The following is a 16,135-nucleotide window of genomic DNA, read 5'->3' on the forward strand; positions in this document are numbered from 1 at the left end:
AAATCTCAAAACAAAGATTATTTGAAAGAAAAACTTTCAACTCATGATTCTAATTCTAAATTTGTTTGTAAAAACAAAAACAAAAATAAGGCTTCTAACTTTTGCTTTGTTTTTAAAGTGCAGTTAAAAGGAATTGAGTCCAAGACTCTCCCACCTCGTAAGAAGAGCAAATTCTTGAGTAGTTGTTTCAAGAATCCCAAGAAGAAAGGGCCTAAAAAGACTGGAAATTTTGATGTTCCTTGAAACAGGAAAAAAATTCAAGGTGAATGGATATAAGCTTAAAGTCTACAATGAAGTGCATGTAAACCAAGTTCAATTGAACTTGCATTTGACTAATCCCTTGTACATGCTATCCACCTCTTCACCAACGTCGAGCAAGCGACGCTAAAAATTGCAAAACAGGATGATTTTTCTCTTTCTTTTCATTTTCAATTTTTCTCATTTTTTTTTTTGTATTTCTTAACATACTTTATCGATAAATAAAACAATGAAAGAATAATTGATTTTTATTTTTTTATTTTTTGTAGGTAAACTCAAGAAAAAGAAAAACTCAAACAAAAACAAAAACAAAAACAAAGAATTCTCACAATCAAAAGAATAAACAATCACAAAAACCAGGAAAGTTTCTCTCTATATCCCTTTTTTGTTCTAGAACCTATAAACATATTTTAAACATTGAGGACAATGTTCAATTTTTAAGTTGGGGGTGGGAAACATTGCATGTTTTTGACATTTTTGATTAATTTTTTTAATAGAAAAATAAGCCCTACTAAAATTTTTGCTCTATAATAATGATATAAATACATGTTTGGAACCCTTGAGCATCTGAGCTCGGGTTAGATTTAGATTTTTTGATTTTTATATTTTGATATCTTGACTATAGATTTGTGGCTCTAATATTCGGATGATGGCTTTGTTATTTTGAGATTGCGAATTTTTGACTTCTTGATGAAATATGTCTTTCATATTAAAAATGATTTTTTCATATTCTTTGTGAATACTCCATTACTTCTAGATGTATAAAATGACTCTTTACTCATTTTGCTATAAGTGAATAAATACATGATTAAATGAGTGCATGAAAATACAAAATAAAAGAATCACATTCAATTTGTTTTATGTTCTCAATTGATTTTTACACAATCATTTCTTTCTTATCAATGAAATTTTTGATAACACACTCTTTTTCGTAAAAATACAAGAAAAATTTTAGACATTTTAAAATTTTCTAACAAAATTTGAAATCATTTTTCAAAAGAAAAATTCTTTTCCTTTTAATTTCATAAAAAGTCGAATGCTTTATTTTTATGTTTACTTAGAATCTTAGACTTTTAGAAATGTATGTCTACTTCATTTTCTTTGTCACCACGATACTGTTGGTCTTGAGAACAACGACCTTATTTTAGAAATAAGTCTAGATAAAGAGGATAAAATAGGGCCTACATAAAAAAAAGAAAAGAAAAGAAAAGAAAAAGTTGCTAGCATAAAAAAAAAAAAAGCAAGCTTGCAAAATAATATAACTTTTATTAATGTGTGTGTTTGCATTGATAGAGATGAAAAAAGCTATCTCTATCGTGTCTAGTTAGGGCCTAGGAGAAAAGGGTGATAGGTTCTCGACGGCGTGAGTGTGAAAGCTATCCTTCTAAGTAAATGACATTCCAATTAAGATTTGTGTGTGTTAGTTTATAAAGGCACTATTGTCTTAGAATTGACTATCTTCAATGCAAGTTAGGTATATCTTAGACCAGTAATCGAGTCAGTGTAGGACGAAAAGGAATTGAGAGTTAGATATCACCTTTTCGCTAGCCTTCGACTCTTAAATAAACTAAAACTTTGCACTTTTTTCTTTTATGATTTTACTAGAAAAAGAGTTTTCTTTTAAAAAATAAGTTTCAATTATTTGTTAGTAAATTTTAACCTTCTAAATGCTTGTTTGTATCGATACTTCTTTGATTGTTGTGAAAAGAGTTAAGAATCAAATATTTGTGCAAGTCAAATGAGCATGTTTGAACAATTTGAGTGAACAAACAAACAAATAAATAAACAAGATACATATTTTGTTTGATTAAATGTATGTCCCTAATTTTACTTTCTCAGGACGATCAAGATCTAAGTTGGAGATATTTTGATAGGTCTTGAAAAGAACTACATTTTAGTACATAAATCCCTCATTTTTTTGCTATTAATTTGCTCTATATATCAATTTTATAGGTAAAATCCAATCCCAATACATTTTGAAGTCCTTAGAAGAAATTTGAAGCTAAAAGGAGTTAAAATGAGGAAAGAATCAATTGAGAAGAAGAAACCATGGCAAATTACACTTTTGCACATCAGTTGAAATGAATCTGTGCGCTCAACTCAAAATCATAGCGTTGCAACACTCACGCTAAGCCTACGCCTAACGCTGAAAGGCAAAATGCTGATATACAGCACAGCGTCGCAACACTCTCCTTTAGTGTTGCAATGCTACGGACATTAACAGAAAAATAAAAATCCGTCCGCATGTGCTTTTTCTCAAGAAAGCGTCGAGCCAATTTCACTCTAGGGTTGCAACGTTGCGACATGCAACCATTAAAAACCATTTTTCCAAAAATTCATGGAGGGAGAGACCCATTTTTTTTATGAGAGAGACCCAATTTCACGATTTTGAGAGCAATTTCTATAATTTCTTTAATTCTTGTATCAATTTCTTGTTTGATTCAATGGATTTCTTCAAGAATCTACCACTTCACAGCTAGGTAATCTTCTTTCTTAGGGAAATTGTTAGGTTAAGTAAATTTTTGAAGCTTTTTATTGTATTTCATCTTAATTGATTGTTATTGATTTTAATTTCAATAAAATCAGATAGAAATGAGTTGACACCTCAAATTTGTCAGATTTGTGTATGTAAAATTGCATGGCTCTATAGCATAATTGTAATGAAGTTGCAAGAACTAGAAATTTTGAATGAAAATTTAGATTTTTTTTCCTATTTACTTGAAATTATGACTAGTTTAGAACATTCAAATAAATCATTCTTGAATTGATTCTATAGTATTTCAAGCATGTTATAGCCTAGAAAACCCTAGAATTAATGCAATTTAAGAATTTGATGTGTAATGTCTTTAGGAAGCATCTTAGAACTAAATTTGGGTTAATTGACTAATTGGGACATTAGAGTATGTTTCTAATGGGTTATGGAACAATTAAATTACATAAGTACAATTAAACCAATGAATTAGACTAACCAACATAATTCTCGAAGATCTTTTACATTGAAATCTCTCTACTATTTTAGTCTATTACAAAATTCATTTCAATCCTAGTTTTAGTTTTACTTTGTTTCTAAAAATTCAACAAACCACTCCCACAAATTGGAATTCAAGAGTCAAGTTTGCTAGCTAAAAGAGGTTTCCTGAGGATTGATCTTGTGCTTCGACTATTACTATGTGTTAGTATTAGTAGTTATATGTGTTTTACAAATTTTATTTGTTTAGGGCTAAGCTTAAAAATAATGACATCATTTTTGGACCGAATAGTGAGCGAAACACCCCCTAAGTGAGTATCATGACGATATTTGAATTTGGCATCATTTTGAGCATGTAATAGCATAGTTCTTTCACTTTGAACTTTAAGCGTTAAACTTAGTTTACAAATACCAAGTGTAACACTGGAGTAGCGACGGAGTCAGTAGACAAGCTGAGATCATATCCGAATAAGAGGGATCTTGATGATATGTTAATTTTAGTAACACCTATTATTTCATTTACACTCATATTTGTGACTCTCATTTTTCACTTATTTACCATACCATGTAACCATAGTTCTAACCTCCTTGGTTAAATTGATCATGGTTAGTTTATTGGGCATTATTTTTACAACTATTCTGGTGTTATTTCGGGGAGAGTTTGTTATAAACGTCCGTTATATAAAGAGCTCTTGGGTATTCATTTGCATGTGAGTGAAAATGAGATCATCTTCTTCATTTGTGATTGCTGAAGCATTTTCTTTGGTTCATACAGTAGATATGTAGGCTTCGACCGAACTACTGTAAACATGGGTGTCAATCTAGCTCTCTACTCACTTCTATATTTTGTTACTTTGTTTTGGTTCGATCTATGTTTGATTTTGTTTCAGGTTCATCAACACAAAAATTAAATGTTTGTTAAAAATATGAATTAGAAACTTACTAATTTTCACCTTACCTCTCAACTACAACCCCAACATGCCTCTCTTACATGCTCACCTCAATCAGAGAAATAAAAAGTTTGTTAGAACTTTCACTTGCGCAAAAAATTAAAATGTTTTTTTTTTTTTTTTTTTTTTTTTTTTTTTTTTTTGCATTTTTCATTCTTACACTGTAATTGATATAAAAAAAAGAGAAAAAGATTAGAGCAAGAGAGGAGAAGAGAGAGTTCGTGATAGATATTCCTTCTTGAATCTTGAAGCTTGGATGAAGGACTCTGATGACTACTCTTAGAAAGTGGATGTAAGCTTTTGTGCTGAACCATTATGATCACTGTCATCTTCTTCTTCCTTTGCTTCTGATTTGAAATTGGTTGAGAAATTTGGTGAGTTTCTTGTTCAATTTCATTTCCCTTTCATTCTTGCTCTATTTTGCATGTGGTCTGAAAGTAGAAAATGAAAGTAAATTGAGTGTGAGTTGACTGTGCTAAAAGAATTTTCATATAATTGCTGTAGTTTATTGCTAAGTGAAGTGAAACGTGGTATATGTTTTCAGTTTTTGTGGTGTAATTGTGGTTGCTATTAGGGGTTCATGGGTTGGGTTGAAGGAGTTTTTTAGACCCAACCCAATTGAATTTCTTCAACTCAAATGAACCAAACCCAACTATGAAATATTTGGGTTGGGTTGGTTCGGATTACTCGTGTCATTTATTTAATTTTTTTTTTATAAAAGGAAATAAAATGTTTGTACGTAAAAATTCGATTTAACTATTTTCATATATGAATTAAGATTAACAATTCAATTTCAAAGATTATAAAAAAAAATTATTTTAAGAGTTAATGGAGAATAAATTATCCAAAAAACTAATAAAATTAAAGAAAACTAAAATAAATATATGTATATCTAATTGTACATAAATAAATAAAAAATATTTTAAAATTAATAATAAGTTCGGGTTGGTTCGAGTTGGTTTGGGTTATTTTAGATGACCCATGAATCAACTTAACCCATAAGGTTTTCATTTATTTGAACCCAACCCAATCCAAAAGAGTTTATAATCCAACCCAACCCAAATGAATTGGGTTAGGTTAATCGGTTTTTTCAGGTTATTGAGTTTTTTGAACATCCCTAGTTGCTATATTGTTTGTGTATTATTTTTAACAATGTGATTAGCTTAAAGCAATATTGCTGACATGTGGATGGCCAAGAGTTGGGACATTAAATAGTGGGTTGGCTGTTAATACAATTCTAAACGAAATCAATGTATGTATATGTCAGTCCATCGGTCAGTCGGTTTTCTTGGATTTGAAAACTTAGAACCAACAACTGACCAATCTGTCTACATCTTTTACTGACCAATCTCAATTCGGTTGGTTCGCTGTCTACAACTTTTATTGACTAATCTCAATTCGGTTGGTTTCGATCGATCGGTTTAGGTTTTAGTGACTTTATGTACACCCCTTATAAACTTCTATTTTCCTCTTGTAGCATAAAATTAGACAAAATCAGCCTTTGCTCACTTTCCCTTTCTTAACTTTAATTTCCTTAATTAATTGAATTCACCACGTTATCCTGGTTCCATTAGAAAGTCTTCACTCTTAGAATGGTTCTGAAAGATTCTATGTTGTTATGTGAATGAGGAAACATGTTAATTTTTTTTTGAATCCTTGACAAATCAAGATGTACACTCTATATCTTTCGAGTCAACCTTACTAATTCCTCCGTAACATCTTCAATAATCCTCTTGTCTGAACTTTGAATTTCTCTTAAATAAAAAACTTCAAATTTCGCTTAAAACATCTCTTTTAAGACTCCAACTCCTTCCAATGCTCTAATCCTACAAAATAGTAGCTGATCATGTGCATAATGTTGGGTTTTATGCGCAACTTTCAAACCAAATTTCTGATTCAATCTGATGATCCCAGAGGTAGCCAATGGTTGTTGACAAATGTGAAAGAAGCCACGTCTCATCAAATGTTCACCACGTGGGTAAGGTATTTTCTTCTTCAATATTCTCTAACCAAATTACTTTTCATTTGAAGAAAACACACACTCTCTCTGACTTTGTCACTCTCTCTAACTCTCTGTGATATTCTTATGGCGATTTTGCAATGGAAAAGTAAAATCAAACATGCATGATCTGATGAGGAAGGAGAAGAAGAAGAGAAGAACAAGAACAAGAAGATGTTAGCGGTTCATGTTGGATATAGCTAGAAATCAACAGAAAAATTCGGATCATTAAACACTCTAATTCATTAATTTTAGCATCAAATTAAGCATCCTCATATCAGAAAATAGAGGGTTTCACTATAACTCACCTTCAAAATCAGCTTCAATCTCCTCAGCTGCAAGGTATATACCACCAAGATCTTTCCTACTATTCTCTTTGAATTTTAGAATGAGTTTGTGGGACTCAAAATGAACGGGAATTTTGGAGGAGAAATTTCTGGTTTTTAGCTGAAGAATGAAGAACCACTTCTTCAATAACTTCAGCTTCAAAATTTTGATTGCATGAATATAAACTTAGTGGGATGAAGCTGATTTTATTCATTTCATTCATGTAAGCTGATCATACAAGCTCTGCATCATAATTTGACGGCTCCTCCATGGAGAATTTGGTGGAAATATGAGTAATCTTGGAAGAACTACTAAAGAGGTTTTAAAATTGAATTTTCAATTTTCCAAAATCAATTCTATATAAAATTGATTTAAAATCAATTAATTTATTATTTTTTTAAATTCAATTTTAATCTAATTTCCAAAAATTAAATTAAACATAAAATTAATTTTTTTAATTTGAAATTTTAATTCAAATTTTCAATTTTAAATTTAATTGGTCTAATTAATTAAAAAAATTAATTAATTAAAATAATTTAATATCTAATGTTAAATTAATAAAACACCAATTTCACAACCATGAATATTTAAATCATATTTAAATATTATCCAATTCTCCAATTTCGTTTAATTCGGTAATTAAGCATGTAATTATATTGCATATAATTACTCATTATCTTAATTCGTATTTAAACGTTTCAAATTAAACTCATCACTCTATTCTAAAGTTTATTCCATTTGTGCGCTAGTAGGGGCCCTAATGAACCTACAGATTATGGGCTCCGACGATCCGAGATTAATCGACTAAACTCTTTAACCTAATTAACTAACATTATTAACTACCGGGTCACTCCACTAAATCCCAGTAGTTGCACTCCCCTCACTGTAGATATATTGTGTCTACTTGATATAACCATAACTAGTAAGTTAACTCTTCATAGGTTATTCGTAATAACGGCTAGGTTTATAGCTATTTTACCCTTGAGATTACCTCTTATTCTTTAAGTTCCATGGATCCTTTAATGAACAATTGGTTTGTGATTCAATCATCAAATCGAGTCTCTCTCGGGCCAATGAGAGGGTGGGGCCCCTTGTTCAAGATCCGAAGTCAGCACTTCAGGGAACAACCTCTCTACTATCCCTAAAAGCAGGTTAGAGTGAGTTCCATCTTATAGTCTATGTCCCCAGCTATCTACCCAGTTTTACTCTTAAAATGGGAGACGTATTGAGTCAGCGCTGTTGAGCCAACCCTCACCCATGAAAATCTAATGATAATCTCAAATAAACAAGAGTTCATAGTTAGCTCAGGATTAGGGTCAAGTTACCTAGGTCATCGCTTTGAAATAGTCAGTCTTCAATAGTAAACAATGTCATAAGAAAAGGTGACTATTTCATGGTCTAGTCTTATGCAAATGTTTTTTACATGGATGCACCCACTCTCATGTCTCCACATGAATGACTTTGGGATCACATCGTTTGTATCAATATACAAAAAGGGCCACATCCATAGTGTCCCCAAGATAAGGTTCCCAACCTCATTCATATACTTATAGACCTTTTTGGCTATATATTAAAACTTGATCGATTTTTATGTCTCTACATAAAGTTTAAGTATTCATGTTATAGCCCTGAGTTTGTTTATTGGATTTATAAATAAATGTACAATAATACTTTTATTGAATGACGTCTCAATAATACCTTTATTGTGAATAAAATAGGTTTAACGTTTACAAATAGTTTTAGGACATTCCCAATAGTTTCAGCAAACAATGACCTACATCCATGGGAAGGAAAATTTCTTTTCTCTTGGGGACTAAAAATGAAGATAAGTTTTTCTCTCTATATAGATTTTCTCTCTAACTCACTTTATTTGAATCTCCATATATATATGTTGTGAAGATCTATTACAGTTAAAAGTTAGTTGGAAAAGAATAGTCGTTGGAATCATTTTCTTCAGTTCTTCAAATTGATTCCAACGCATGCAGTCTTCAATCCTTCCAGATCTGACTTGTCTTCACCATTTTTCTATTGAGCTTTATAATAGGCTTCGTAAGCATGCCAGTTGTACTTTTAGAGGTATGTATCTTTAGATCTTCAAATTCTCCTTTCTCTATTTTGTCTCGAACAAAGTGGTACTTTACATCTATGTGTTTAGTTCGAATATGGTATTGTAGATTTTTAGAAAGATGATTGGAACTTTGGCTGTCATAGTAGATCTTTACTATTGTTTGATTTAAACCAAAGTCCTTCATTAAGCCCTTAAGCCACAACCCCTATTTAATTTCTTCTGATAGTGCAATATATTTTGCCTCCATCGTAGATAATGCCACAAGTGATTGTAATATCGCTTTCCAGTTGAGTAGATTAGGTTCATATAGAAATGCATAACCTATTAAAGATCGTCTCTTGTTTCGATCCCTTGTCAAATCAGAGTCAACATATCCATATAGTTTTAATTCTGGTTTTTGTGCACTCTGATCGGTTAGACTTACATTCCTTGACCAAATTAGATACCTTAATATCCATTCTATGGCTTCTAAATGTCTTTTTCCTAGGTTAGACATATATCTACTTACTAAGCTGGCACTATAGGAGAGGTCTGGTCTACTTAATATCATTAAGTACATAAGGGTTCCAACAGCTTGATTGTAAGGGATTGTTGACATGTGATTTAGTTGTTCCAAAATAGTTTCTATAGGTGAATTAGCTGAGGACAACTTAAAATATTGTGCAATAGGTATAATTACGAGTTTAGCATTGGATAGGTAGAATCTCTTGATGATTTTCTCACAGTAGCTTTGTCGACCGGTATTTAGGATAGATGTCTCTGTAACATCCTAAGTTTTTCATAATTCAAATTCTGTATTTTCGTAAAATTTGAGGACAATTTTGTTAATTTTGAAATTCAAGTTTATTTAAAGGAAAGATTTGGATCTATGTTGCATTAATTTAATTTTAAGTTAATGTCGAGAATTGAATCTAAATCCGGAGAAAATTGTTTTGATATTTGGAATTTGAAGAGAAAAAGGAAATAGTTTTAAGAATATATACAGTCATATATATATATCTTTGTATAGAAGAAAATGATAAGATAAAAATAGTTTAGTATAAAATAAAATAGGTTAGAAGAAAATCAAATAAAATTTTATTTATTTATTTTACAAATCTCCTGTCTTTCCCCTCTGGCACAAAAATCGAAGAACCCTTCCCCCCTTCAGCCTCGCACGCGCCCCCTCCCCTTTCTTAAACCCTCACTGTCAGCTCCCCTCTGCCTCGCCGCCGCACGTTTCATCCACCGCTCGCCCATCCAGTCGCGCGTGTCAGATTTGTCTTGCGTCGGACCGCCCGAAGTCGCGGCGCGCTCCAACCGTTTCCGTCGCCTTGCCCAATCGCGCATTCCAGATGTCGTCGTCACCTTCCAGACATTGTCAGTCACCGCCACGTGTCAGTTCGGCCGTTCGACGTCACCTACTGCCATTCAGCCGCTGTTTGGATTGGAACCTTATTTTGGTGAGCTTTAGATTCAAGGTTTGGAAGCTTTGAGGTGACCCGTCAAATTGAAGATCAATATTGGCAAAGATGGTTAGATTGTGGTAAATTTTTCATTGGTAAGTAAATTGGGAACGTTTGAACTAAATTGGATTTACACCCTAAGGCCATGGCTACTAAACTAAATTTAGTAATTTATGTTATAGGGTGAATTCAAGTTCATTCAAAAGCTTCAAGGGATTATTTTCATGGACTGTTGTTCGTGACCAAATTTGAGGTAAGTAATCTTACTACAGGCAAAAAACTGTAGATTTCAGGAACCTACGACTGTTTACAAGGATAATTTTGATTATTCGAGGTTGAATGGACTATTTAGGAAAGATATATGAGCATGTTGTAATATTTCTTATGATTATGTATGAGCTTGATTTAGAATTCTATGAGTTATATTAAAAGGATGATCGAGCATGACCCTTAAATTATGAGTTAAGTGGCACTCGTACTGGAATGTCTTAAAGTTAGATAAGGACTAGACATTTGCTGAATTATATAGTTATGCGATTTACTATGAGAATATGTAGACCATATGATATATTATGAAATCTCGAATACTTGATTGTTTACATAGTTTAGTGCATGAAAGTGATGTATTAGAATGGATCCATTAATGCTAGATTAAACACGTATGATGAGTTGGTTAGTATGACTTTGATGAGAAGATTTTAGAGGACTTATGATTATGTGAATGTTATATGTAATATGAAGTTAGGTGCGACCTCTTTTCCTTTCCAAATTATTTGACTGCATGACAGTGATGCATGTCTAAGGACGCTAGTACATCAAAGAGATGTCCTAGGGCTGGTGTGTACAAAAGTGGTACATACCTAGAGGGTACGAGGGCGTACGTTAGAGGTACATATTTAGTGGGTTATGTGTATGTGAAAGAGGTGTATACATAACCATGTGTACGAAAGAGGTATGCATCCCTACATTCATAGAAAGCATATGGGGTGTACGTAAGAGATACATACCCAGTGAGTTATGTGTATACGAAAGAGGTGTACATATAACCATGTGTACGTAAGAGGTACACATTCAGTGGGTCATATGTATACGAAAGAGGTGTATGCATAACCATGTGTATGAAAGAGGTACACATCCCTACATTCATAGAGAGGACCTGAGGTGTACGAAAGAGGTGCACTCTAGGGGAAAGGAAAAAGAATGAGCCATGAAAGGGAAATCTTCTAGTCCCACTAGTAGAGAGTTTCAGTTCATGTTGCATTTATTGGACATAAATCAGTCTGAACCCGGTAATGAGGTTATTTACTAAGTATTTTATACTCACCATTTCTCATGTTTATGTTTTAGGTAAGAGCAAGGACGCGCTGGCGAATGACAAGAGGAGTCCATGAACGAGCCACTGGGGACCAGTTTTATGCTTCCGCTCATGATATTTAGATTTCTTTCCTTGTTTTTCAACTTTCAATTTTGACGTTTGAAACTTATTGTTAAGATTGGTTTTTAGACTTATTTATTATCATTTATGACTTATGGGTACTCTATCATTTGTTTTTAATATTTGAATTTAATGGAGGTCTTTTGAATTTACCCTATTTATTTAGCATTTATTTCACTATAAAAGGATGTCGTTTTAAGTTCCATGAATGTATGTGTTTAGTAACGGCCTAGCTTGAGTCCTAGGGGGTCGGGTTGTTCCAGTCTCTTTGTCTCTTGTGCTTTCAATCCTGAAGATCATTCTTGACTAATCTATGTCCTTCATGCCAAATTCTCTATTTAGGACGTAAACCCCGAACCTTATTTTCCCTACTTAAGCATGTTAATTAGTTTATTAAGTAAGATTAAGGGTAAGTTAATATTATGTTTGTAGGGAAGAAGCTTGAGAATTGTTCTAAGTGTTAAGATGAAAGCTCTCAGGTAGCAAAGTATGTAGACACTTAGTAGGAAATTTTGACTAAATATAGAAGCTAGGTGTTGGTCTCATGTGTAGAAGGTAGTTGCCAAGAGTATGGGCAACCATGTGCCTCCTTGGAGGTTAGTTAAATGCAAGTTGGGCATTGAGACAAGGAATAGGTGTGGCAAGTGTTGGCCGAGAGTGAGGCTATGCGTTGAGCATAGGCGATGCGCTAGCCAAGCCCAATGATGAGGTTAGATGGGTGTGAACGTGTGCAACATGACAAAGTTGCCTAAGGCACAGTGGCAGTAACTTGGCGTGTGATGGTGTACGCTGGCTAGGTAAAGGTGTGCGTGCAAAAGAGGCCATGTGATGATCTTGAGACTAGGAGCTAGGCGCAAGAAGGGGCGCCGAGGCATGCGCTGGCCGAGAGGTGTATGCGTCCAAACAAAGATATGTGTTGGTAAGATTTAAGATTCCATACGTTGGTAATTAAGGAAAACTTTCAGCTTAATCACAGCTTGTAATGGGCCAGCTATCGAGGTTTAAGGAGTTAACCCCATTTAGTGGGCTAGTTGACACTTTGGTCTTAAGTTGAAGCATGCAGGTTTTTAGTATAAAACGAAGGTGTTAGTTCAAAAACTTATTTTGAGCAGTTTACTCGTGAAAAAGAGATGATTTGAACGATTTATGAGTGTAGTTGAAGGCCCTGAGCTACCGGAAAAGATATTCTAAGAAATCGAGTTGAAATTCGAAAATTTTCTCATAAAGGTCTAGTTCTTGGATGAATTTGGGCTAGAGGAGAAGATTGAAGAATTCCGACTAGACCGTGAAGAATTTAACGTTCAAATCGGAAGATAGCAAGTTAAGACATTTCTACACAAGTTTGTAGAAAGAAATTTTCCGAAATAATGTCTGAAAAAAATAAGAAATTTAAGTTGAAGTTGAATCTTGATTCTTGTGTTAAACAAGCAGACAACTTCTTAGGTTGAGTAAGCAAGTAGCTTGAAAGGCTAGACAAAGTTGCTAGCATATGCGTGCGAGGACAAAGTAAATGTTGAGCGTTGCACCAAGCGTGTGCATGGGAGGTTGCACAGTGAAGCGTGTGTGAGCACAAGGGTTTTTCTATGGGAGCAAGGACGTGCATGGATGTGTTGAGACGCACACCTGCAAGGTGATGTGCGATATGCATGAGTGAGGCATGCTCGCATAGGCATGCATTGACACATAGGAAGGTTGTGGCTGCCAAGCCAAGTCTTTTGACCCGAGGTACTTAAGTGTTGTTTGCATTGGTAGACATGCGTTGGCCATGTTCTAAGTTAATATTAAGCTTGTTTAAGTGTGTTAGGCTCACAAGGGAGCTAGTGACATTAACCAAAGATGTTTGCCAACCTCACAAGACAAATGCCCATAAGAGAAGCTTACTAACCACAAGGAGAATGTCGAAGGTTGTGAGTGACAAAACTAAGTATTTTTTATGTGTTTTGCAAACACATGTCTTCCTTAAAAAACTAGTTTTCATACTTGCCTTCATCTTAAGTATGAATGAGGTAGTTGTCCAAGAAAACTAGTTTTTTAAGAGTATTCTCAACACATGCTCAATTTAAAAGATGTTTATGAAAGCATGTTCCAAGTATTTATATGCTTTACGTTTACAAGCATGTGCTAGTTTTTCATGAGTTTATGAAAAATATGTTGAAGCATATGTTTATTTTATTTATGCTTTTAAGTATACATGTTTCAATAAATAAGTTTTTATGATGATTATGTTGAGCTCGACACTGAAGGACTATGAGAATGTATCTTGGTCATTGTACCTAAGGTATGACGACACTTAGTTATTACCACGTGCACGTAGGTGGAGTTGACATTGGTAGTGTTGAGATTACTCCATACCAACTAAGGATTGACATTGAGGGATTAAGTAAAAGGGTTCTCTCTCAACTAAGGTTTAAGATGTTTAATGATTTCTAGTAGCTTCATGTTTTAAAGTTTAAGTATGAGTTTGCTTGGTAGTTTTCAGCATAAAAGTATGTGTCTTTATAGTCACTCACTGGGCTAGTAGCTCATTCTTTTCAAATGTTTTCCTTTTTCCTAGGTAGAGGTGATCTCCTAAGAAGTTAATTGCCCTGCTGTCTACCACTTAAGAACTCAAGGAATACTTAGATGTTTTACCTTGTTAGTGTTTGTACACATTTGTTGTTCATGTTAGGGACTAAATTAAGAGTATTGGAACCTACTAGACTTGTATCTGTTTTTATGGTGTAAATATGATATGTGTTGAATCCTAGTTATGTTAATTGGGTTCGAATATCTTTAGTATATTATATGTTATATATAAGTTTCGAGGGTTCTCAAGGCAGGTTAAGAATGTTAGTTAGGCAGTTGGTTCCACTAATGGGTTGGTAACTACTGCTATCACATTCTCTTCTGGATTAAGAGGGTAATCTGGTAGGGAGTGTGACAAGTTGGTAACAGAGGATAAGATTTTGGGAGAAAGAGAGAGTTCATGCATTAGTTTAGGTCTATATTGTGAGTCCTTAATTTATGTACTTCATAATGAGGTAAAGATGTTGAGAAGAAGTGGAAAACGGAGCAAACAGACAACAGATGGAGACCTTAACCCTACCACTAGAGATCCCGAGGTTTGAGGGGATCTAGATGAGGTTTGGCTAGATTTGATTGAGAAGTGTTTTAATCTGATGATATGTCTAGACAACCATAAGGTCAGATTAGTAGTGTTTCTATTATAGAAAGAAGCCGAGAAATGGTGGAAGATCATAGACACTAGAAGGAATAGATCAAAGGTTACAACATGGTCAGAGTTCAAGAAAGCCTTTGAAGATAAGTAATATCCTAGCTCTTTCAGAGAAGCTAAGAGGGATGAGCTCCTTAGATTAGTTCAAGGATCGATGACAGTCGTTGAATATGAGCAGAAGTTTACAGAGCTGTCTCAGTATGCCCTTCCGATTATAGCGAAAGAGAAAGATAGATGCAAAAGGTTTGAGAATGATTTAAGGAAGGAAATTTGTATTCCAATCACTTCTTCAGCTAACTGGATGGATTTCACTCAGTTAGTTGAAACAACTATCAGAGTTGAGAAAATCTTAGCTGATGTAGTTCAGTTGCAGAAAGGAAAAGAGCAACAACAGAGAGCTCTGACAGAATCGAAAGGTAAGGGTTTCAGGCCTCATTTCTCTAGACAGTCAACTAAGAGAGGTTAGAGAGCTGCGAGCCAGCAGGGTTCAAGCTGGAAGAGATCGAGACCTGCAGCTGGTTCACTTAGTAGATCAGGGACTGGACGTACTAGTGATTCGGTAGCTAGTATAGGTAGGAAACCCTCTTATGCAAGTTGTGATAAGCCACATTCGAGGACATGTTACAGTGGGAGGAATGTCTATTTCCAGTGTGAACAAACAGGTCATTTTATGAAAGATTGTTCTCAGTTAGTTCATGAAGCTCAGGCAGAACAGAAAGTGATTTCTCAAACAGTAGATTAGCTGAAAGCAACTGGAGCCAGAGATGAGGGTTCTAGTAGAGCAAGCAGAAATGGGTAGCAGGACGACCCCAGCAATAGGGTAGTGTGTATACAGTGACCAACCAGGAAATAGATGAGTCTCCAGATGTTGTAACTGGTAGAGTAACTTTATGTAACCAGATTGTTTATATATTACTAGAACCCGGTGCTACACATTCATTCATTTTGAGCATGTTTGCATTGCATATAGATAGAATGCTTGAAAGCATTCCTGATGAATTGTTTATTTCAATACCTGTTGAAGATATTCTAGTAGTGCAGGAGTATTATAGGAACTATGAGGTAGTCATTGAAAACCAGAGTTTATGTGTTGATCTGATTCCATTAGAATTACTTAAGTTTGATGCCATTTTAGGCATGGATTTCTTGAATAAGTATTAAACCTCTGTTGATTGTTTTAAGAAAGATGTAGTGTTTAAAAGGCTAGGAAAGAGGGAATACTATTTGTCGGAAGCAAAAGACTTCTCCCTAGTAGTATAATATCAGTAGTTAAAGCTAGGAAGCTGTTTAGCAAAGGATATGTTGCCTATCTGGCACATGTGGTTGTTTCCTAGGACAAGAAGTTGAAGCGTGAAGATGTGCCAGTTGTGGTGGAGTTTCTTGATGTGTTTCCTAAAGAGTTGTTAGGATTGCCACCTGGCAGGGAAGTTGATTTTACTATTGACTTGATTCCAAATCCTATTTCTCAAGC

The 16,135-nt window shown here is 34.1% G+C and overlaps 1 long non-coding RNA gene across 1 annotated transcript; it reads left to right on the top strand.

Moving 5' to 3' along the window:
* Positions 1 to 9,585: 9,585 nt before the first annotated feature.
* LOC120080561 lies at positions 9,586 to 11,439 on the top strand. The gene is made up of 3 exons (XR_005482551.1): positions 9,586 to 10,110; positions 10,198 to 10,268; positions 11,363 to 11,439. It is a non-coding gene; the product is annotated as an uncharacterized LOC120080561 (long non-coding RNA).
* The last annotated feature ends 4,696 nt before the right edge of the window (positions 11,440 to 16,135 follow it).

This window comes from Benincasa hispida, chromosome 6 (assembly GCF_009727055.1).
Source record: "Benincasa hispida cultivar B227 chromosome 6, ASM972705v1, whole genome shotgun sequence".
Taxonomy (NCBI): Eukaryota; Viridiplantae; Streptophyta; class Magnoliopsida; order Cucurbitales; family Cucurbitaceae; genus Benincasa; species Benincasa hispida.